The sequence below is a fragment of the Cajanus cajan genome, chromosome 2 (assembly GCF_000230855.2).
Source record: "Cajanus cajan strain Asha chromosome 2, NIPB_CcT2T_4, whole genome shotgun sequence".
Taxonomy (NCBI): Eukaryota; Viridiplantae; Streptophyta; class Magnoliopsida; order Fabales; family Fabaceae; genus Cajanus; species Cajanus cajan.
In genome coordinates, this window is record NC_138518.1 from 58,011,934 (window position 1) to 58,038,390 (window position 26,457).

Sequence of the window (26,457 nt, forward strand, 5' to 3'; positions counted from 1 at the left end):
CACCGATGAAGAGATCCCCGCTGAGGGACCGAACCACAACAAGCCCTTGCACATCTCTGTAAAGTGCAAGGAGTATCACATCGCAAAAGTCTTGGTAGACAATGGATCTTCCTTGAACGTGATGCCAAAAAGAACTCTTGATCAAAAGGCAATCAAGGGAGTCCAAATGCGCCCGAGCAACATGATCGTTCGAGCCTTCGATGGTTCTAAAAGAGAAGTGGTGGGAGAGATCAATCTCCCAATCCAAATTGGGCCCACTATCTTTAACGTCGAATTTCAAGTGATGGACATTACTCCCGCATACAGCTGTCTCCTCGGCCGACCTTGGATTCATGATGCAAAAGCTGTTCCCTCTACGCTCCACCAGAAAGTCAAGTTCATAGTGGGTGACAAACTGGTGACTGTTCAAGCTGAAGATGACATACTCATCAGCAAGCCATCCAACATACCTTATGTGGATGCAGCAGAGGAAGCTTTGGAAACCGCCTTCCAAGCATTGGAAATTGCCAATGTTGAGACGTTTCCCCGAGAAATGAAGAAGGTAGCCCATATGCTCACTAAGAACGGATACTTGCCAGGACAAGGATTAGGCAAGGACTCCCAAGGAATCCCGGAGCTACCCATTATCAAGGATAATCCGGGGAAACAAGGGTTAGGATACAACCCCGTTAAAGATCAAAGAACAAAGAGGAATCAAGATCCTTCTCGACGTTCTTTAAGCCAGATCTTTAGGAAGGCTGGTTCACAATCGTCAAGGTCGGTTGTCGTCATCAAGTGTTCTTCTCCTTCTGATAGGGATATGTAAACCTGATGACTATTAGAGATTACTCCTCGGGGACAGCCCGACCCCCGAGCCTCGATAGGGCACATGTTTCCACTATGATTATAATAAAATCATTCTTCATTATTTCTTATTGCTTCTTTTCTTGCTTACAATAAAATTCTAAACCGCAATATTTAACCCTGTTTGAATAAACATAATTGAAGTTAAAATCGTCTTAATAAAAATAAACCCGCATCTTTTTTATGTGGAAGTGTGTGACAACTTGGAGCACCTTTCCTTGGCCTCAATAAGTGCCGTCATGGATAAAAAGAAATCCATTCAGGACAAAAATCCTAAAAAAACAAAAAGCTCGGCAGAAAACCCAAAAAGGGGACTGCGCAAAAATAAGAGCAAAAGACCCGCTAGGAATCCCACAAAAGGGTGACCTAGGCAAAAATTAGGGTTACAAAATAATGAACAAAAACAAAAGCCCGCTAAAACACCACAAAGGGGTGTTTTAGGCAAAAATAAGGACAAATCAAAAGCAAAAGAAATCCATGATGGTGCCATGAACCAAATTCAAAAAGAAAGGTTCAAGGAAAGCTATCCAAGTTGTCAAATCACAACATCAATAAAAAGGACTTTCTTAACTTCATAAGTGTTTCAACAAACAAGCCTAAACATTTGAGCCTACCATTGGCCAAGCCATTCTTACAAAATCCATTTTTCAAAAAATAAATAATCCCCTCTAAAACACAAACTTTCGAAAAAATATATCCTTTCCTTCTTTTCTCTCTTGTCCCAAACGATTTTTGAATAATCTAGTGGAAACATGGAGATATAGTAGTCAATAGGAGGGTTGACACATCTTCTAAAGGAAAGGAAAATCATTTGGTTGATGACACCAAATCTCAATATAACATGCATCATTCCTCGGTTACAGAAATCGGCAGCACACAGCTCGTCTAGAGGAATGGCAAAAATCCAAACAGAGAAACGCATCGGTTAATTCTTTTGAAAAGTGAATCAAATAGAATTAGGTGCATCATACTGCATACATGCATACAGATGATAGGTGTAATGGAAGATCACTTATTCTCTGTTTATTGAAAAAAACAAAAAATATATAAACTTCAGAAAAAACAATGCGCCCGTATCATGTTCAGTACACCCGTACTAAAAACAGGGTTATGAACAAATTTTCAACTCAGTACGGGCGTACTGAAATAGATATGGCCGTATTGGCCACAAAGAAATATTCAAAGACCGCATCATGAGGCAATTGCATAAAATAGAAAAAATAGAAAATTGCTTGTGTATGACAGCAGTCAACAAAAGCCGAAAACGAAAAAAGGCAAGGATACAAACAATACTCCTCAGTTTGTACAGAATAATTGAGCCTGGAGAGGCTCGCCGAAATAATACTCTCTCAGAATAATTGAGCCTGGAGAGGCTCGCCGAAATAATACTCTCTCAGAATAATTGAGCCTGGAGAGGCTCGCCGAAATAATACTCTCTCAGAATAATTGAGCCTGGAGAGGCTCGCCAAAATAATACTCCTCAGAGACATTTCTGTACAGAAAAGCCAAAACCAACAAAAAGGCAAAAATACAGAAAAAACCAAAATCAACAAAAAAATACAGAAAAAGCCAAAACCAACAAAAGGCAAAAACACAGAAAAAGCCAAAATCAACAAAAAGGCAAAATACAGAAAATCCAACAAAACTGAGCCTGGAGAGGCTTGCCGAAATAATACTCATACAGAATAGCTAAGCCTGGAGAGGCTTGCCAAAATAATACTCTCAGAATAATTGAGCCTGGAGAGGCTTGCCGAAATAATACTCGTACAGAATAACTAAGCCTGGAGAGGCTTGCCGAAATAATACTCCCACAGAATAACTGAGCCTGGAGAGGCTTGCCAAAATAATACTCGTGCAGAATAATTGAGCCTGGAGAGGCTTGCCGAAACAATACTCCCACAGAATAACTGAGCCTGGAGAGGCTCGCCGAAATAATACTCAACAAATTGTACAGAATAAATGAGCCTGGAGAGGCTCGCAGAAATAATACTCCCCAGAGATATCTCAGCTTCCACTCACGGGCCAAATTCCCCAGTGAAAGCTATCAAACCAAGATCAGCAAAATTCCCCAAGGGAGGCTTGATCATCTAAACAGAATATCCAAGTCGAAAGGACTTAAACTTCCTCAGTGGAAGGTAGCTTTCCAACTCAAACGAAGAGTGAAGCTAAGCCTGAAGAGGCTTTCTAAATAATACTCTGGGATACATGAGAACTTCAAATCCCCAGTCGCCTACACAAGAGGCACTCCTTCAAAAAAGGAAAATAAAAAATCCAAAAGATCAATAATCATTCCCCAAGTGGAATCCGGCTCTCAGCCAATCATTGAACGTCAAGCTGATACGCCTAACAGAAGAGGCCAATTACAACCAATGACAAAATCCCCTAGCGGATAACAGCCTACACAGAGGCAACAAAATCCAAAAATCAAAAAGAGTTACCCGAATAAGGATAACCGGGATACTCCACCAACGTCAAAGGACGTTAGCCAAACATAAGGCATCGCTCAATTCAAGAAGAGCATCTGTGTCTACACCCCAAGGAAACAGAAATTCCCCATGGGTACCAACTAAGCAATGCAAGTTGGGGCACAAAAACCTATGAATGACTGCACATCCCCTAGACGGATCCCTGCGTTATCCAGCCCTCAGTGGCACCAAAATCAAAATCAAACCGTCGAAGCAGCATCGTGGACTGTGGAGACAAAATCATCTCAAAGCCTAAGAGGCAATACTTAACTACCCAGTTGTCGAGAGCACCGAGGTATGCAAAGCCTGGAGAGGCAATACTCAGCTACCCAGTTGTCGAGAGCACCGAGGTATGCACAAGCCTGGAGAGGCAATACTCAGCTACCCAGTTGTCGAGAGCACCGAGGTATGCACAAGCCTGGAGAGGCAATACTCAGCTACCCAGTTGTCGAGAGCACCGAGGTATGCACAAGCCTGGAGAGGCAATACTCAGCTACCCAGTTGTCGAGAGCACCGAGGTATGCACAAGCCTGGAGAGGCAATACTCAGCTACCCAGTTGTCGAGAGCACCGAGGTATGCACAAGCCTGGAGAGGCAATACTCAGCTACCCAGTTGTCGAGAGCACCGAGGTATGCACAAGCCTGGAGAGGCAATACTCAGCTACCCAGTTGTCGAGAGCACCGAGGTATGCACAAGCCTGGAGAGGCAATACTCAGCTACCCAGTTGTCGAGAGCACCGAGGTATGCACAAGCCTGGAGAGGCGGTACTCAGCTACCCAGTTGTCGAGAGCACCGAGGTATGCACAAGCCTGGAGAGGCGGTACTCAGCTACCCAGTTGTCGAGAGCACCGAGGTATGCATGAGCCTGGAGAGGCGACGACTAATACTCAACCTGGAGAGGCCACTCAACAATTTTCCCACTGGAAGACACTATAAGTCGGAAGGATGGCTTACTCCCCGGACAATTGGGTCAACTCCTTTACTTGTCAACTGGTACACCAAAGAGCCGTTTGACTAAGTAAAGGGGGGGCAGCTGTAGACCCCTAAAATTGTCCGGGTCGGAAATAAGACTCAAAGACTCTCGAAGACCGAAGGAAAGTCAGCCAGAAGGACTCCTAGAAGACTCTGGAAGACTTTAGGATGATTGTCTGTAGGTTTAGAGGTCTTAGAGTAGCTTAAAATAAGAATGTGGGAGGATTGAAGCTCAATACGGCCTCCTAGAGGTTCAGTACGGCCGTACTGAACATTTTGAACTACAATACGGCCGTACTGAACTCAATACGGCCGTATTGAAGTTTTTGAACTTCAGTACGGCCGTACCAAATTCAATACGGCCGTACCGTAGTTCAAAATTTCGGTACGGGCCGTATTGATGTCAGAGGCCGTACTGCGCCTCATTCCTATATATAGGACGTCATTTGGACGTCCATCCACACTTTTCCACAGAGTTTTGACTCCCTCCTTGAGTTTTTTGGGGTTTTTGAGCAGTGTTCTGCCCTAGAAATCTCTCTGGGAGTCGATCCGACGAAGTTCTGGAATTCCGAGCATTTAGCTTGGAGATTCGAACTTAGTCGAAAGGAAATCCTCCGGATTTCCATAGTCAAAATTTTATAGGAGGGAGCGAGCGGGCTTGTAAGAGCGAGGGAACGCCAAAAAGCTTCCCAGTTTTATTTGAATATAAAAGCACGCTTCAAAGGTTTCTTCTTAAGACCTTCCTTTTACTGCTTTCTGTGTGTATATTTAACTGTCATCATGTAGATAGTTAATTCATAATTGCTTATAATAAATAGGGGTAATTTAGTAATTTTGCATTATTATTCAATAAATAATCTGTCATAGGGAACCCGAAAGGGGCGCTGTGGGGTGCTAACACCTTCCCCACGCGTAACCGACTCCCTTACCCAACTCTGGTTGTAATGGCCGAAGTTGATTTATAAAATCAATTGCCTTATCCCTTTTTCCAATGTTTTGAGTAAAACATTGGTGGCGACTCCATGAACCCTTCCTTTTTATGAAAACCGCTAATCTATGGAGGGTCCCGCTTGGGATTAACATGGATTGGTGAGCCTTTTAATAAAATTGCTCGTTTGACGAGGTCTCAGTTTGAGAATAAGTCATTCTAGCAATCCATATTTTTAAACAAATAAAAGAGTCCAACCATCCTTCGCGAATGCCGAAAGCCCGTTTCGGGCCGGTGGCGACAGTCCCCAACACCTCCTTCGCCAAGTACTCTGTCACCGTTGACCGCATCTGGCGCGACTGCGTGGCGGCACTGGAGGCGCGCCGCAGCGGGATCACCTCCTCTGGCGAGTTGGCGCAACAACGTGGAGGTTGCGGTTTGGGACCCTAGGGTTCGTGAGAGGCTCGCAAGGTTGAATAGTCGGAAGGATGATTTTACGTTTCCCGCATTAAAGTCAGACTTATTTACGATGTAAAAATCCTAAAATAACCAACGTAAAATACCTCTTTTGCACTAGTGAGTGTCTGAAACTAGCGCAGCTCATGTAAGTCAAACTACCATGTTTTTATGGACAAGTGGATGATACTTTAATTTAGCCGGCCCAAATATATTTGACTAAATGATGTTAAAATAATAAAATAAATATTACAATGACAACTGTCAAGCGTGATCTCTATTTAAATAATAATCGAATACAGATCTACAAATTTGCTATATATCCAACTTGCTGTATAAATATTAAAGAATGGGTGGTAAGTGAAACTTAAAGTCCTTCTCTTACTACAGAATTGAATATATATAATCTTAAAAAACATAAAGTTTTGCACTCACCACAAACACACAGCGAAAAAAGAGCTAGACTGAGATGGCAGAAACTGCAGTGTCCTTGGCTCGTGAGCATTTGCTTCCAAAAATTGTGGAAGCTGTGAAAATGCTTAGAGATCTCCCAAAAGAAGTTGCAGACATTACAGAAGAACTGGAGAGCTTTCAAGATTTCATAAATGATGCAGATCAAGTGGCTGAAGCTGAAGAAGATGATGGTAGGCGTGATAGAATCAAAAAAAGGGTGATGCGGTTGAGAGAAGCAGCTTTCCGCATGGAAGATATCATCGACGAATTCTCGATTCATGAGGAAATGATCCTCGATGTGCAGCTTTACTCTGTGAGGCTGTTGAGTTCATCAAAACTCGGATCCTTCAACTTCAAATAGCATATAAGATTCAGGATGTGAAATCACTTGTTTGTGCTGAAAGAGATGGCTTCCAAAAGCAATTTCCTTTAGCAACAAAACCGAGTGGTTCTAGAGGAAATCAGAATGTAACATGGCACAAGCTTCGAATGGATCCTCTATTTATTGAGCAAGATGAGGTTGTGGGCTTTGAGAGTCCAAGACGTACATTGAAGAATTGGTTGATAGAGGGACGAGAAGAGCGCACTGTCATCTCTGTTGTTGGTTTCGCAGGAGTTGGAAAAACCACCCTTGCTAAGCAAGTTTTTGACAATGTCCATAACAACTTCGAGTGCCATGCATTGAGCACAGTGTCTCAATCCTACACTGTAGAAGGACTGCTGAGGGATATGTTGCACCAGTTTTGTAATGAAAAGATGGAGAATCTTCCTGCAGATGTTTCTACCATGGATCGAAGATCGTTGATTGAAGAAGTCAGAAAGCAGTTGCGCAACAAGAGGTATGTTGTCATGTTTGATGACGTGTGGAATGAAAAATTTTGGGATGATGTTGAATCTGCTGTAATTGATAATAAAAATAAAAGTAGAATATTAATTACAACCTGTGACACCCTCTACCCCGCATATCATAAATCAATAAATTTAAATAATATAACTTTAATAATCAAACATGTTTAAAGAGTATCACATTTTTAACAAACATAATCAGCGGAAATTACAAAGAAATAAATCTCAAAGTTTTCAAAGTAATTTAAAATAACATTAACAACCTAATCTAATCTTATCTATACCCCGATGTCACATGTCCTATCAGAGCATAGCCCATAAAGAAGCCTAAGCTTCACCACCAACATCCTCAGCCTCATGCTGATAATCACCTGTATAACGGTTAAAGAAAAACAACACAAAGAAAAAGGGAGTGAGAAAACATCTCACTCGGCTCACAGTGTAGGAATATATATACTAGATAGCCAAACACAAACAAAACATGTATAACATAGATTAACAATATCACATCTTACTCATTCAAGGCATATCCATTTGTCATATAATATCAAAAGACACATGTATGGACACGGACTACATTTTATCATGCATGTGGCGCCAGTCACTTATCACGTAGTATATTGCCGCTAGCAATACACAAAGAGTAGTCTAGGAGTACATGCCGGGACACAACCTCTGCGCACTCTCACTAGAAGGACATACTACCAGAGTCTCGTCGGGATAGCTAAGCCGCGCAAGATACATCCCATGCACACAATGGGCGAGACTGGGACTTCCAAACCGAGCCATCCCCAAGGACTGATCCCCACAGCTTTTACACTAGGGGGCCTTCTCTGGCGGCGTATTCCATATCGTACCCTTATCACTTTATGCAAATGATGCATGTCAAACAAGACTCTATGCATTCTCATATCACTTTATCACTTTCCATGGTCATTTCTCTTTATCACATTTCATATCTCATTGTCACATTATCACATTATCTATCTCATGGTCAATCATATCTCATGGTCATTTCACATCATATTTCATCATCACATCATATCATTAGAAACATCACATTCACATTATCATATCATATTCATAACTTTCACAATCATAATCTCAACAGAATTTCTATTCATACACACATATTAACCAAGCAATTAGAACATACAAACAATATAACATACAACAAACACAGGATTGGGGGCCAATCCCACTACCCAGCATACAATCCCACACCCAGAGCGAGATTTCTCACTCCCCCCCTTACCTGGATAACAGGCACTGAAACTAAAGAAGAGCTTCCTCCTCTAGGCTCCTTCTACTAGGGTAGAACCACCTCCTATGGATTCCTCTAGGTCTTCAAAGAGAAGAAGAGGAGAAGAAGAGAGTATAAGAGAAGAGAGAATGAGAATGAGAAGTGTTTCTTGGGATGGTTTGCAATGGAGAAGTGAAGGCCTATTTATAGCCTCCAAAACACATTAAAAAAATGTAAAATAATGGAGAAAAAGATAGACAAAACTAAGTGGAATGAATTAGTGGAATGAATTATAGAAGTTGGTGGGATGAATTAATGGAGTTGGTGTGAATTAATGGAGTTGGTGCCATGTTCTTTTCCTCACCGACTTTAACTACTGATTTGGACCTTATAGACAGCCGAATCTGAAAATATTTCCTTCATGAAAGTTGTAGGATTTTCTCTTATCTTTCCATAGCCACCAAGTTTGTATCATTTGAACAACCACCGACCAAGTTATACCCCACAAACCGAGGCTTGCCAATCAGTCCAGCGAGAAACAATTGTATCAATCAAATTCCAATTTTGACCTCCTAAACGACCGATTTTGTAAATGGCTATTTCTGTAAAAGTTGTGCGTTTTTCTCTTATATTTCCATTGACACCAATTTTGCATCATTTGGACCATCACAGCCCAAGTTATGCCCTAAACACCGAGGCTTGCCAATCAGCCCAGCGAAAAACGGTTTTAATAAAGAAAATCACAACTATCTAATTAAGCCCAATAATACACATATCTTTCTAAAGCCTACAATTAAGCATAAATGGAGTGTGAATTAGTTACAATTGAAGTAAAATATAATCACCAAATTATGACTAAATAATAATAATAATAATAATAGTAATAATAACCATTTTGAAAACTGGGATGTTACAATACTTCCCCCCTTTTAAGAAATTCGTCCTCGAATTTTTGAAACGAAGAGGTTTGATTATGACTCGTTCAAGATTCTTCTTAAATTTCCTTGGAAAATCCACAACAGAGTCTAGACATATTATTTCACTTCCAAACAGGAACATCTAAAGGCTACAAAAGTCCTAAAAGGCTTCTGATGTTCTGTCTCATACTTATACCATACTAAATATAAGTACATAATATCCTCTATTCCTCTCTTTACTTAAGGCCACCACGCTTCCGCTGCGCCACTCTGATGCACCTTAGTAGCTCTTAAAACTCCCTTTAAGATCATCTTCCTAAATTCAAGATTACTAGGCTATAGATCCTATCATTGAACCCCAAAATACCATCAACTTCTACTCATAAAGGGCTATTTATACCTCTACCAATCTTCTCCACTTGGTTCACTAGAAAAGATTCTAATCTCATCCATTAATTCACTATTATTTTCAACCATAGTCAATTCAATGTTCCTAAAGGTAGTCTCACACATCAATCATAAGTCCCTAAATTCTCCAATCAAATCCAATCCTTAAATATATTAGTGATCATCGTAATCAAGGCATCTGTCATAATATTGATATTACTTCTATGATCATCTGTAAAGATCAAGCACCTAAGCATGTTATACATATCAAATCACTAATTTTACTGCTCCATCTTCAACCAATTCAAACCCCTATCCATCACCTTATTCTATAGTCTCATATCTTGTTACCAATATGAATCAACTAATTGTATTTCTCCAATTTATCTCAATGATCCACTTGTTACTCGAGTCACACCTAGTTTTTCACCACTAGGAGTAATCTCACAAGTCAGACTTAAATCCCTAAAAAGATCCTTCTTTCTAATCATAAGGAAAAATATAAAGGTTTCCTACTCAAAACATTGGTTACCACAATGGCTTTGGCCAAATAACCAGTAAGATCAAAATCTTATTCCTTAAAAATTTCTAACTATCTCTTTTGGTCAATAGATATTTAAAACTCTTATGATCGCTAAATACCTCAAGCTTAGAATCATATAGGTAATGTCTTCAAATCAAGGTCATGGGTAAGGTAATTCCTTCTCATAAATTCTCAATTTTCTAGAATCATAAGCTACTTATCCGTTCCTTCTTGCATCCACACTCTATCCAATCTTATCTTAGAAACATAACTATGTTCCACAAAAGACTTACTAAAATCTAGTAGTATTAACACTAGTCAATCTTGCCTTAAGAGTTGGAACTACTCTCATACTTACTATCCCACATAAAGACAATACTCCTCTTAGTGAATGTAGTTAAGGGCAAAGCTATCTTAGAAATTCCTTCAATAAATCTCCAATAATAATAAGCTAACATCATAAAACTCTTATCTTCACTAATTGGCTTAGATATCTCCCCACTTAAATACAACTTCTACCTGAGACATATCCATGTTTACCTTAACTGGAATTTACAAGAACTAGAAAACTTATCTTATACAATAAAAATAATAAATAAATCAATCAATCAATCAATAAATAAGATAAAATAAAATAGTAATACTTAACATACAACCGTCTTGAATATATCTCCACCTTCAACTACAATATGATCATATCACACCCTAAGATCAATCTCACTAACCACACGACATTCACCAATTGATCCCTAAGGTAATCTATCCACATATCAACATACATGCTTACTAAATCATATTAGAATACCATCTTTAAACCTTCAAATATACCATCGATAAGCATGTACATGAACAAACTTTATCACATAGCATTATACAACCTTTAAACAACCTCTCAATCCTTATGCAAACACCCCAAAACAAAATCAATTCTTATCCTTGCATTGCCTAACGATTCAAAAATATCATGAAACCATACATATCCCTTCAACAATGTTTAAAGAAAATGATACCTAGAGAGTTATACTTATTCAAATGATCTCAAACCTATCTCAAAATAAAGATAAGAGAATAAGCTACAACTCCTACGAAGACATAGAATTCTAAAAAGATCATCTTCTTAGCTACAAATTTCAAAAACCGCAGCAGATATATTCAGCGCTTATAACTAGACCTTTGATCACCAAAGTAGCTATAACTAGAGTTCTATACCTCCGTTTTACCTGATTCCAGTTCCATTAGAAAGATAACGTCCAAAGCTACTACTTTTGTGAAGACCATAAAATCTGATTCTGTCAATATGATACTCATACAGGCACAACAAAATTTTAACGAAAATAATCCCCATATTATACAGCAATAGTGTACTAACATTTCACAAAATACCTCAACCATTCCAAACTCACTCCTTTCCACCTTAAACTCATATTCAAGCTTTCCATTACAATCCTAGACCAAAACAGCTCACATATTTAGTGCAAAGGACTTAGAGAATAATATTCACATATTACCTAAACCATAAAAGTTAACATGAAGCACCAATACTCAAGGAACGTTTCAACCTCTCATCAAAATATCAAAACTCCAATTCTCATATACAACCTCCTTGGATTCAATCGCTACTACTATAGATTCCTAAATTTCATTAATCGTAAACTTTTGACAAATTAATGTCTCTCCTAATTCTAAGGTCTCAATAGGCTTTATCCGTACTATTGGTACATAAGCTCACCATACGAGTGATACTACTCAACCACTACTTCTTACGTAAGCAAGAAGTATCAAACAAATAAGCAATTATGAAAAGAGCAATCAAAAATAGCATCATCAAATTATATCATGTCTATCAAACAAATCCTGAGAACACAATGCACACAACATAATCAATCATCATATTAGCACATCAATCAACTCATCACATTATTAATCTACCAAACAAGCATAGTAGACTCATAACTCACGGTCGATTAGATCGACTTGCTCTGATACCACTAAATGTGACACCCTCTACCCCGCATATCATAAATCAATAAATTTAAATAATATAACTTTAATAATCAAACATGTTTAAAGAGTATCACATTTTTAACAAACATAATCAGCGGAAATTACAAAGAAATAAATCTCAAAGTTTTCAAAGTAATTTAAAATAACATTAACAACCTAATCTAATCTTATCTATACCCCGATGTCACATGTCCTATCAGAGCATAGCCCATAAAGAAGCCTAAGCTTCACCACCAACATCCTCAGCCTCATGCTGATAATCACCTGTATAACGGTTAAAGAAAAACAACACAAAGAAAAAGGGAGTGAGAAAACATCTCACTCGACTCACAGTGTAGGAATATATATACTAGATAGCCAAACACAAACAAAACATGTATAACATAGATTAACAATATCACATCTTACTCATTCAAGGCATATCCATTTGTCATATAATATCAAAAGACACATGTATGGACACGGACTACATTTTATCATGCATGTGGCGCCAGTCACTTATCACGTAGTATATTGCCGCTAGCAATACACAAAGAGTAGTCTAGGAGTACATGCCGGGACACAACCTCTGCGCACTCTCACTAGAAGGACATACTACCAGAGTCTCGTCGGGATAGCTAAGCCGCGCAAGATACATCCCATGCACACAATGGGCGAGACTGGGACTTCCAAACCGAGCCATCCCCAAGGACTGATCCCCACAGCTTTTACACTAGGGGGCCTTCTCTGGCGGCGTATTCCATATCGTACCCTTATCACTTTATGCAAATGATGCATGTCAAACAAGACTCTATGCATTCTCATATCACTTTATCACTTTCCATGGTCATTTCTCTTTATCACATTTCATATCTCATTGTCACATTATCACATTATCTATCTCATGGTCAATCATATCTCATGGTCATTTCACATCATATTTCATCATCACATCATATCATTAGAAACATCACATTCACATTATCATATCATATTCATAACTTTCACAATCATAATCTCAACAGAATTTCTATTCATACACACATATTAACCAAGCAATTAGAACATACAAACAATATAACATACAACAAACACAGGATTGGGGGCCAATCCCACTACCCAGCATACAATCCCACACCCAGAGCGAGATTTCTCACTCCCCCCCTTACCTGGATAACAGGCACTGAAACTAAAGAAGAGCTTCCTCCTCTAGGCTCCTTCTACTAGGGTAGAACCACCTCCTATGGATTCCTCTAGGTCTTCAAAGAGAAGAAGAGGAGAAGAAGAGAGTATAAGAGAAGAGAGAATGAGAATGAGAAGTGTTTCTTGGGATGGTTTGCAATGGAGAAGTGAAGGCCTATTTATAGCCTCCAAAACACATTAAAAAAATGTAAAATAATGGAGAAAAAGATAGACAAAACTAAGTGGAATGAATTAGTGGAATGAATTATAGAAGTTGGTGGGATGAATTAATGGAGTTGGTGTGAATTAATGGAGTTGGTGCCATGTTCTTTTCCTCACCGACTTTAGCTACTGATTTGGACCTTATAGACAGCCGAATCTGAAAATATTTCCTTCATGAAAGTTGTAGGATTTTCTCTTATCTTTCCATAGCCACCAAGTTTGTATCATTTGAACAACCACCGACCAAGTTATACCCCACAAACCGAGGCTTGCCAATCAGTCCAGCGAGAAACAATTGTATCAATCAAATTCCAATTTTGACCTCCTAAACGACCGATTTTGTAAATGGCTATTTCTGTAAAAGTTGTGCGTTTTTCTCTTATATTTCCATTGACACCAATTTTGCATCATTTGGACCATCACAGCCCAAGTTATGCCCTAAACACCGAGGCTTGCCAATCAGCCCAGCGAAAAACGGTTTTAATAAAGAAAATCACAACTATCTAATTAAGCCCAATAATACACATATCTTTCTAAAGCCTACAATTAAGCATAAATGGAGTGTGAATTAGTTACAATTGAAGTAAAATATAATCACCAAATTATGACTAAATAATAATAATAATAATAATAGTAATAATAACCATTTTGAAAACTGGGATGTTACACAACCAGATATGAGAAGGTTGCAGACTTCTGTAAGAAATCTTCTTTTATTGAAGTGCATAAGCTAGAAAAACCTTTAAGTGAAGAAGAATGTTTCAGATTGTTCTGTTACAAGGCATTTAAGTATGGTTTTGATGGACGTTGTCCAGAAGAACTTAAAGATATATCTCTTGAAATTGTTAGAAAGTGTAAAGGTTTACCTCTAGCAATTGTGGCCATCGGCGGTCTTTTATCTCAGAAAGATTTTTGAGCACATGAATGGGTACTGTTTAGTCAAAATCTAAGTTTAGAGTTGGAGAGAAATTCTGAGTTAAACAGTATAACAAAGATTTTAAGTTTAAGTTACTATGATTTTCCGTACAATCTCAGATCATGTTTATTGTATTTTGGAATGTATCCAGAAGATTATGAAGTTAAATCTAGTAGATTGATAAGGCAATGGGTAGGTGAAGGGTTTGTCAAATGTGAAACCGGAAAAACATTGGAAGAAGTTGGGCAACAAGAATTATCAAGGTTGATCCGTAGAAGTTTGGTGCAAGTATCTTCATTTAGCATTGATGGCAAAGTTAAACGATGTCGTGTTCATGACTTAATACATGACATGATCCTTAGAAAAGTTAAGGAAATAGGGTTTTGTCAGTATTTTGATGAGCATAATGAATCAGTGTCATGTGGGATAATCAGACGCTTAACAATAACAGGGAATTCCAATGATTTAGTTGGAATTGAAAGATCACACATTCGGTCAATTCTATTTTTCGGAAAGAAAAGGTTAACTGAAAAATTCATGGGCAAAATCTTTTCAAAATACTTGCCACTGAGGGTACTTGATTTTGAGAATGTTGTACCGTTAAATGTTCCAAAAGCTTTATTGAATTTAATCCACTTGAAGTATCTATGCTTTTGGAATTCATGGATAAAAAGTCTTCCAAAATCCATCGGTAACCTCCAAAACTTGGAGATCTTGGATGTACGACGAACAATGGTGGTTGACATACCAAAGGAGATTCGTAAGATTAGAAAACTGCGTTATCTTTTGGGTGATGAAATATCTTTTGTTGCAACGAAAGACTGTCTTGGAAGCATGACATTCCTGGAAAAGATACGCGTCCTCAGAGTAGATGATGAGGGAGTGGTAATTAGAGAGCTAGAAAAGCTAAAGCAATTAAGAAATATGAGAATTTCTGGTTTTAGGGCAGAACACACAAAGACTCTATGTTCCTCCATACATGAGATGCAATTCTTGGAGGTACTACATATTCATGGAGACTATGGCCATCAAGTAATTGACCTTCCTCATATGTCATCGTTGTCAACACTTCGGAAGCTCTTTTTACATGGAATGTTAAAAAAGATGCCAAATTGGATTTCACAGCTCCAAAATCTTGTGAAATTATCTTTGGAGCATTCTAACTTATTAGCTAATGATCCATTGGAATCACTAAAAGATCTACCAAATTTGTTGTTCCTCTCCATGTTTTATGCTTATGAAGGTGAAACTTTGTATTTTAAAGATGGAGGGTTTCGGAAACTAAAGAAGCTTGATCTTAATTATTTGTTCCAATTGAATTCCATCTTTATTGAAAGAGGAGCATTGCAGTCTTTGAAAGAGCTTGGGTTAAATAGAATCCCAAAACTGAGGAAAATACCGAGTGGCATTCAACACTTAGAGAAACTACAAGTTCTGACTACCAAGGATATGCCAATTGAGTTTGAGAAGAGCATTGCTGGCGATGGAGGACAAGACCATTGGATGATCCGGCATGTGCCTCGTGTGCAAATTAAGATGTCATTACGTAATACTGTGGCGAAAGCTAATGATATGTTCAGAAGTCTGTTAAAGGATGCCTTAAGCCAGCAGCCCGCGCGGATATAACTCCAATTTTCTTAAATTTGTATAGCTATAGTAAACTTCTTGGTTCAGTTCGCAGACTTAGTCACCAAATCTCGTAGATAGTTCATTTATTAATAAGTAATTTTTATGTATTTCTACATCATGTATTTTATATCAATTTTTATGTATTATTTCTCTTATCAGTTAAAAAAGGAAAATAAATCTTATTCATTTTTTTAATATTTATTAAAAAATTTAAATATAATTGAGCTCACTTCACGGGCCGAACACGGATCAAAAAATTAGTTCATTTATTTTGTGAACCGAATTATCCAACCCATTAAAAATGTAAATTTTTTTGGGCCAAATTGTTCTATATACTCACCCCTAGCTAAAAGCGAGAATACCATGAATTTCAGAAGTCTAATAATGTCTAGATTTCTACTTAAAAAAAAATTTCTTATCAATATCTCTATGAATTGATATTCATGGTCATTATTATTTTTAATAATAAAATAATGCAACTATTTTCTAATTCCTAAAGAGATTCCCTTACTTTTATCTCGTTTTCTTCTAGTATATGCTTCATTTTCTTTTTTGTATGTAACTCATAAAAGTTGGAGATAATAAAATGATCAAATAGTTAAAATGAAATTACAAGGTATTGATTAGTAGGAGTTGTCAACAACAAAGGTGGTTTTTTTTTATCTTAATGTTTTTCCCCTAATAATATGTGTTGATTGTATAGCTTTCATACTATTTTTAACAAATTTTAAGCTACTTTATTATCAAATAAATTAATTTTAAAATATTATAATAGAATAAATTATATGTTTTATTTTCTTATATATATTTTTTAGATAATAAATGAGAGAAACTAAAACTCTAATGAATATAAGTTTGGAGATGAAACTAGCTTGTATATGGTTGATGCTTCTCTTCAACTAGTCTCAATGTGTGCCCAATCTTCTATCATGGATCATAAAACTCAAAAAGAATCTTTTTATGATGGAAGAAGAAAGAGGAGGTATGCCCCACTTCAAGTGAAGATCAACAAGAATGTGAAAAACTTACCACAAGGAAGAATTCATTGATAAAAGTTCATAAGGAGAAAATTTCTTCAGGAGAGAGAACTAAACTTTTAAAAGAGAAAATTCAATGTGACTAAGTTGAGAGAGAGGAGAGAGAACTAAACTTTTAAAAGAGAAAATTCAATGTTTCACTACTAGAAAAATTAATATTTGTGACGAATTTTGTGACGGAAAAAATAGCATCGCTAATAGTGACGCATTTTGTGAGGGAATTTTAAGTTTTGTGACGGACAAGAATTTATTGACTTTTGTGACGGATTTTGTGACGGAATATATTCCGTCTCTAAAAATCCGTCACAAATTTCGTCACTGAATCAAAAAAAAAAATATTTGTGACGGAAAAATTTTCGTCTCTAAAAATCCGTCACAAATTTCATCACTAAATAAAAAAAATGTTTGTGACGGATTTTGTGACGGAATGAACTTCGTCTCTAAAAAATCCATCACAAATTTCGTCACTAAAATGAAAAAATTTAGTGACGGATTTTTCCCTCTCAAAATTCCGTCACAAATAGGTTAAAATATTTTGTGACAAATTGTTCCCTCTCAAAATATTAAATTTTATTTATGAAACTTTTATATTTAAGAATTATGCATAATTAAAGAAAATATGTTAATTTTAAAATAAAAAAAATTAAAAATATTTTATTTCATTAAAGGACTGAAAAAATTATGAAATTCATTTAATTAAATAAAAAATTGTCAATTTTGAACATAAGAAACTAAGACATTCATTAAAAATATTTAAAAAAAAACTTGTGAAAATAAAAAAAAAATATTAATTTAATTTTGGCTTAATTACATTTTTGATCCCTCAAGTATTGTAATTTGCAATTTTGATCCCTAAGATTTTAATTGGATAATTTTAGTCCCTAAAGAATTGTAATTGTGCAATTTTAGTTCTTTAATTTTTAATTGAACAATTTTAGTCCCTCAAATATCATAATTGTACAATTTGAATGTCTCCCATTAAAAATTTAATAATTTTAAAATTTTAATATATATATATATATAAAATAATTTAAAATTATATAATTATTTGCTTATTTAAGTTAGCATATACTATAATTTTTATTAATGTAACAAATGATATATATTTAATATTACTAAATAAATAAAATGTATATATTATTAATAATTTAATATTGCTAATAAATTAATATCAATAATATTTTTAGTATATTTATAGATAAACTTATAATTTGATAAATATAACTTAGTATATGTTAATATAATTTTACAAAAATATAAATATACTAGATAAGATATGTATATTTATAATTAATATACTTATAATTTTGTAAAAGTATATTAATATATAATAAGTTATATTTATCAAATTATGAGTTTATCTATAAATACACTAATAATATTATTGATATTAATTTATCAATGATATTATAAAAATAATAATATATAAATTTTATTTATTTAGTAATAATAAACAATTATACTAATAGAAAATTCGGGATGTTACAATTTGATATATTAATGAAAATTATAATACACGTTGATTTGAATAGACAAATAATATAATTTTAAAATATTGTATATATATATATATATATATATGTATATATAGTAAAATTATGAAATTTTTAATGAGAGAGACTAAAATCACACAATTATGATATTTAATAGACTAAAATTGTTCAATTAAAAATTGAAGAACTAAAATTGCACAATTGCAATCTAAAATTACCCAATTAAAATCTTAGGGATCAAAATTGCACAATTGCAATACTTAAAAGATCAAAAATACAATTAAGCATATAATTTTTTAGCTAAAAAAGTTAAAAATGAATGTGCAATTAGAAAAGTTTAAAATATTTATTTTTTAATTTAATAATTTAATTATAATATAATAAATTTTAAAAAAACTTATAAATTAAAGTAAAGAAATCAGAAGTGTCAATTTATTTTTCTAAGTTATTGATTTCTTATTTTTTAGTTTAGTTGTTTATTGAAAAATGTCTTTCTAATGTCATAATTTTATAATTTTAAAGTGTAAACTTTTAGTTAAAAAATTAAAAGTTTCTTATTTTATGTTAATAAAATAATATCTTTTAATTTCTTTATTTTTATGTTTAAAAACAAACTATAAATTAATGTAATTTAGATTTAAAAGTGACAAGGATAATTTACAAGTTTTTAATTATTTTTTTTAACTTTAATTGCTTCTAAATGAAGGAAAAAAAGTAAGAAAACAAGATATCTTGAAACCCTTCATTGAGTCATATCTAACAAATTATGAGAAACAATCCCACACTCTAGTGAATAAATTTTTATCAATACCATAGTACTTGACTCAACCATGGGTTTGACAGTAACACATGGTCGTTATGAATTCGATTAACAAGAACATGGAGAGGTTGGGAACCTTATATCGAAGATTTAATTCGAATGAAAATAGAAAGTATTACTACTGTGATGAATTGGAATGCATATTCGATAAACCCTAAACACTTTGATTTTGAAATGCAAGAATTGCTTTGCTCCATCCTCTTTCAATCGTCAATAATTTATCTGTTTTAAATTATGTCTTATTTTTATTATAAAAACCAACAAAACTGTAAAATTGGATAACCAACAAAACTACTACATGGAGGTTATTTTTTAATAAAGTGGAGACCAAAACCTTTGTATTTCTTTTATCTTTAGTTAAGTTATAAATAAGTTTAAATTGATTTTTTTTAAAAATGAGTAAACATGATTTAGATTATAAAAAATGACTAAATGTAATAATTTATTGTAGATTTTATTTATAATTTTTTTTATAGAAAAAACTCAAATGAAATCAAATTTCTAAATAAAATATTCAAAATAACATAAATTTAGTTATTTGAATTTTTGTAATTAAAAAACCATAAGAATTATATAAATTTCAAAATTCAAAATTAGGCTAATTTTAAAATTGAATTTATAATAAAATATGATTATATATTTAAATTTTTAAAAATGAATTTAGAAATTATTGAAACGATAATTTATATTTATGTTATTTTATATAAAAAAAATGAATTTGATAAATAGAAATATCTTAAATTTAGATTTTTAATAAGTTGAATATGTAATAACTCAAAATTGCTGGTGGCCGGAACGGGCCGTTTCAAAAGTGAAACGGGCCGTTCCGGAATAAGAAAAATACCCAAAACTGGAGAAGCAGAACGGCCCGTTCTCATAACCAGCAGAACGGCCCGTTCTGCTTCTCCAATATAGGGCATTTTTGTTATTCCGGAACGGCCCGTTTCACTTTTGAAACGGCCCGTTCCGTCTACTGTTACGGAATAAATTTAAATTCAGTATAAAAATAATAATAAAATGATTATAAAAAGTAAAATTAAATAACTTAGTTAAAAAATGACTATAATTAATAATTTAATGTAAAATTTGTTTAAATTTTTTTGAAAATAAATAATAAAATAAATCCTCCCTTTCGTCTTCTTCACTTTTTAGAAATGTGTTGACAAGATAATTGATAATATATTTATTTTTAGATAAAACTTAAATGCAATATTAAATGCTAGAGGGAACCGGCCAAGTTAACTATATATAGAGTATCATACAAAGAAGGAGAGTGACACTTAAGTATTCTTAATTAAGATTTATATTAAAGTTTATATTAATATTTTATTGTTGAATTTATTGTATTACCCTTTATCATCTGTGTGACACCCTCTACCCCACATACCATAACACAAATAACAAAAATTGAATAACATAATCTTTTTCATATTTGAAATACCAAACATGTTTAATTCAAATCAAAACTCATGTATTTGTGGAGATATTCATACATCTCACGCAATAAGGAATACAACAGAACAATCAAAAAGCAAAATATATAAACTTGCATAGTTTATTTGTTTCTTTCAGGGTTCTCTTAAGAACTCACAGAGTACTCTAATCCATACAATAAACATCTTACTCATATAATTGTCTCTTACAATTGCATTCCCTTATGGTGTGTTTGGATGAGTAATTTTACAAATTCAAGGAATTTGAAATTCTTGGTATTTGAATTACTTTGATTTCAATTTCTATCATTGTTAAAATATTTCGTTTGGCTAAGTCAATTCAAATTTTTTTAAATTTTAAATTGTTAATATGGATATGATAATTTGATTCTATCATGATAAAATTGCTTTTAAAAATATATTTATATGTTGAGATTTTTAAATAAAATTTTATAAAAAAAAATGTTAACCAAATTTTAAATTTTTAATAATTTTAAAAATTAATTCAGATAATATTTAATAATTTTTAAAGTATTTTTAAATATAATAATTTAATTATAATATAATAAATTTTAAAAAAACTTATAAATTAAAGTAAAGAAATCAGAAGTGTCAATTTATTTCTCTAAGTTATTGATTTGTTATTTTTTAGTTTAGTTGTTTATTGAAAAATGTCTTTCTAATGTCATAATTTTTTTTAATTAAAATATATTTCAAAATTTTAGTTAATTCATTATCATTCACTTATTTTATTAAAAAGTGATCAAATATAATTTATTTTCAATTAATTTAATAAAATAAAAACTTTAAAATATATATTTAAAATCTGTAACAATTTCTTAAATACTAATATTTAATTAATTTTAATATAGACTAAATTTAATATTAGAAAACACTACTAGAAAATCTTGTGTTTAATTTTAATGTGTGCAAAATATTTTCATATGACAAAGAAAAAGTTTCCAAGACAATAAATTTCAAACAAATAGTCAATTTATCTCCTAGAATTGAGGATTTAGACAATTTTATAATTTGCCACACAATCTATTATATTTTTCATTTATTTCATTCATTGTCAATATAAATTTAATTATAACATTATTTCCAATTAAATTATTTTTATTTTCACTGCGTGTCGCTGCGTTCATTTGGATTGTGGTTGAGTTTGGTGTTTCTTCTTCAGTGTTTCTCTATCCACCAATTCAATCACCGCTCGCAGATCCGACTCTGCAACAATTTCTTAAATACAAATATTTAATTAATTAATTTTAATATATATACTAAATTTAATATTAGAAAATTTATAAATATTTTAGTTATAATTTTTATTATCTTTTGATTTAATATTGGATTTCTTTTGATTATGAAAGATATTTACCTGAATTTGAGTTATGATTGTTATAATCTTTTGATTTAATATTGGATTTTATTTATTATAAAACATAATAAATAAAATCTAAAATCTAGAGCAATTTCTTTGATACAAATATGTAATTAATTTTAATATATAATAAATTTAATATCAAAATATTTATTATAATTTTAGTTATGATTTATATAATATTTTGATTTAATATTAAATTTCTATTGATTATAATATTTTAATATATTTTATTTAAAATATTGGTTAACATATTTTATTATATTTTCATTTTAATTTATTATAAAATAATTAGAATATTTAATTTAACATGATTAAAAAAATAATCATTATAAAATTTATTCTTTTTTAATTTAATTATTTATTATAATACTTTTTAGTTACTGTATTTACCAAAAAATTATTTTTAATTAAAATATATTTTAGAATTTTAGTTAATTCATTATCATTCACTCACTTGATTAAAAAGTGATAAAATATAATTAATTTTTAATTAATTTAATAAAATAAAAACTTTAAAATATATGTCTAAAATCTGTAACAATTTCTTAAATACAAATATTTAATTAATTAATTTTAATATATACTAAATTTAATATTAGAAAATTTATAAATATTTTAGTTATAATTTTTATTATATTTTGATTTAATATTGGTTTTCTTTTGATTATGAAAGATATTTACCTGAATTTGAGTTATGATTGTTATAATCTTTTGATTTAATATTAGATTCACTACTACAAAAATACTATTTAACATCGTCATATTTACATCGGTTCTAGTAGAACCGATGTAAATTATAAATGCGGTGGCAAACTTGTAAATAACACCAACCCCCTCCCCCTCCCCCTCTCGTATTGACCACGCGTTGTCTTCGTCGATCTCGAACCCACCATCATTGACGAGGTTCGTGCCAGTACCTACCGCCAACTCTTTCACCCGAAGCAACTCATCTCCGGCAAGGAAGACGCTGCCAACAACTTTGCCCGGTGCCACTACACAGGTAACCTCCCCTCTCTCTTTACATTTCCCTTTCTTTTTCCAATAACCTAACCCTAACCCTAGTTTCCATTTCCAGTCGGCAAGGAGATCGTAGATCTGTGCCTCGATCACATCCGCAAGCTCGCCGACAACTGCACCGGCCTCTAGGGCTTCCTCGTCTTCAACGCCGTGGGTGGCGGCACCGGCTCCGGCCTCAGCTCCCTCCTGCTCGAGTGTCTCTCTGTGGTTTACAGTAAAAAATCCAAACTGGGCTTCACCATTTACCCTTCCCCTCAGGTCTCAATTGCCATGGTGGAACCCTACAAAAGCGTCCTCTCCACCCACTCCCTCCTATTAAATTTCTGATTATTCTTCGTGGTTTATGTTTTTCAGGAAAAGATGTGATAGGACTTGCCCAAACAGGTTCTGGTAAGGCTGGAGCTTTTGCCCTTCCCATGTTGCATGCTCTCTTAGAAGCACCACGCCCAATAATTTCTTTGCTTGTGTGTTGTCTCCCACCAGGTTTGATTGATACCTAATCATGGGATGAATTTTCATATAATTTGAATTTTTATTGATTGAAAATGCTAACTCACATTTAACAAGTTTATTTATTCTGTTTTTAACCTTTTTATTGATTTAGAGAGCTTGCTATTCAAATTGCTGAGCGGTTTGAAGCTCTAGGTTCTGAAATTGGTGTCAAGTGTGTTGTGGTGAGTTTCAATATAATTTTTTTTTTAAATGATTCACTGTATGAATTTTATTGCTTCTCGTTTACTGCATAACTTTGAGTTTGTGTTCTGTCCCCTTATACCATTTCCAGCATATAATACTTAGCTTTAAAATTTAATCTTGAGTTGAGTATGTATATAAAATATATCACTCATGTTTCACTAAAGAAATGCACTATTTTTTTTTGTTGGTTTCTAAATCAATTACTGGCTTGTATAGCTCATTATTGATCAGAACTTTTAATGATCATTGTGTTAATTATATGATTTCTCTTGTGAAGAGATAGAATTTGTTAGTGTTCTTATTTTCTTAATGTTTTGTAGTTGGTAAGTTATCAAATTCCAATGATGTTTGAGTGTATTCGCATAAAAAAATTTAATGATTAAATTGCTGGAATGAATTCTTATTGATTTTTCCTTCCTTTTGTAAATGTTAAGGTTCTCAATAGCACTGTTAATTTGGGGTTGGAGAGAGAAGCAAGCATGTGGAGTGTGAAAAAAGTAGAAACTTTTTGGAATTTGGATAGATAGGTCTTGTCTTTTGGTTCTGTCCGGGAAAAATCATAAAAACCTATTTAACCCTTTCACATTCCTTTGCTCTTTACCTTTTACACTATTCTTTTTGCTTTAAAAAACAAATACAATGCCAGGATTGTGTTGAAAGAATGTATAAACTTCGAAAGTAACAGAATATGGCATACTATATAATATATATTGCATTCATTTTGGATTTCATTGCTTGTTATTCTTAACTTCTATTGTAATTTATACACCATGTTTTCCTGGTTTGCAGGGGCTGTGTGAATGGAGGGACATTTGTTGCCCGAGCAGAGGATGAGAGTACGGGATATGTATTGCCAAACAAATCTGTTCTTGAAATTGGTACGCAACTTGGGCAAATTCAGTGCAACTTTTTCTTAATGTTAGAAATCTAGCTGGATGTTAACTTAATTTGTATTACTTATTTAAAAGCTAAGCAGATGCCTCTTACTACAAGCAAGCTACGGCGATTGGTAAAGTTAAAACACCCTTATGTTGAACACAATCTTGATGTTGTTGTCAACATCATTAGGCACTCTGTTCAGAATGCTACTGCCACATAATTACCATATGAATGTCTGAGCAGAGGTTAGTCTCTGTTTTATATCTGTACTTCAATTTCCACATAATTTGTCACCTATGGTTTTGTATGATGATGAATTGATTGTAAATGAAAACACCACATTATTAATGTGGGGGCTTTTTGTGTTATTTGTGCAACTTCAACAATTATTTAAAGATTGTGCTATTAAGTATATAGAATCAACTAATAATAAAATTGTTTTTATTATTCCTGCTCGTTGATTATTGAAATCAATGAAATGTCGTGTTTATAAAAGGAAGTTGTAAGTAACTTGCATCGGTCAGCGACTAGTAGTTAATGATATGCCTGTGTTACTAAAATTGGTGGTTAGAAAGCTAAGACCGTACTGAATCTATTTGGTTTCTATTATGTATTCCTCATCACCTTTTTAGGAACGAGGAAGGACTATATTATGCATTAGACCTTGGAGGGACTAATTTTCGCGTGTTACGTGTGCAATTGGGAGGCAAGGATGGTGGTATTATTAGTCAAGAATTTGCTGAGGTGTCAATTCCTCCTAATTTGATGGTTGGGACATCAGATGTAAGCTCCTTTTTACTCCCACTCAATTTGAAATTCCTCTTCTTTGCTTACAGTTGTTTTGTTTACTTTTTTTTTCTTTTCCTAACAAATGTTGATCTTTGTGCAAATCATATGAGAAACAAGACCAATCTAAAAAATTGTGATTCAGGCACTCTTTGACTATATTGCAGCAGAGCTTGGAAAATTTGTTGCTCAAGAAAATCAACCTCCTGCTAGACCGAGAGAGCTAGGTTTTACCTTTTCCTTTACTGTCATGCAAACGTCAATTGCTTCTGGGAAAAAAGGTAATCAATTTTAAGAATTTTTTCCCCTGTATTTGAATTTTTGTATGATTTGATTTGGAACATGTTGCCTCTATTAATTGTATGTTTGGTAGATAGGTATAAGGTCATCACTATATAAGGAATCTAGCTTAGTAAAATTAGGTTGCTTCATGTGTATTGTTTGAAGGGGTTTCTTTGCCTAAATGTGTGCCTTGTGGATTTTGATCTCTAAATGATGAAAAGTATCACGGCTATGGATATACTCCAATGAAGCTTTATTGTCATAGTTACACTGATAGAGGTCATTCATTATTTGTCATGTGTTGTCTTGCCGATTAAGCACATCATTAATCTTGTGAACTCCTCTTGATGTCTGTATTGTTCTTTTATCTTCATTTTAAATGATATCATGCATTTTCATAAAAAAGACTTGATATTTTTGTTTTGATTGAAATTGTTTCAATAATAGGCTCTGGTAATCGATTACAATAAATGGGTAATCGATTACCAGAGAACCTTTTAATAAGTAAATTTCGAACATATGATTTTCATTGTCTGGTAATCGATTACATGTATAGGTAATCGATTACCAGACTCTTAAAAACAAATGGTTCCCTCAAATTTAGTCATCAACAGTTAGTGAGGGATTCATCCCAGTTAGTGACGGATAAAATCCGTCGCAAATT

At 33.6% G+C, this 26,457-nt stretch overlaps 2 long non-coding RNA genes and 1 pseudogene across 2 annotated transcripts; 2 read left to right on the forward strand and 1 right to left on the reverse strand.

The window, feature by feature from the left end:
* The first annotated feature begins 5,958 nt into the window (after positions 1-5,958).
* On the forward strand, positions 5,959-16,170 carry LOC145954404 (disease resistance protein RPM1-like; annotated as a pseudogene).
* Positions 11,259-14,072, reverse strand: LOC145954405 (uncharacterized). The gene is made up of 2 exons (XR_014431617.1): positions 13,187-14,072; positions 11,259-12,302 (listed from the first exon to the last, which is right to left on the reverse strand). It is a non-coding gene; the product is annotated as an uncharacterized LOC145954405 (long non-coding RNA).
* Positions 16,171-24,553: 8,383 nt separating the features above from the next.
* LOC145955314 (uncharacterized) lies at positions 24,554-25,906 on the forward strand. Its single transcript, XR_014431940.1, has 3 exons — positions 24,554-24,724; positions 24,815-25,508; positions 25,657-25,906. It is a non-coding gene; the product is annotated as an uncharacterized LOC145955314 (long non-coding RNA).
* The last annotated feature ends 551 nt before the right edge of the window (positions 25,907-26,457 follow it).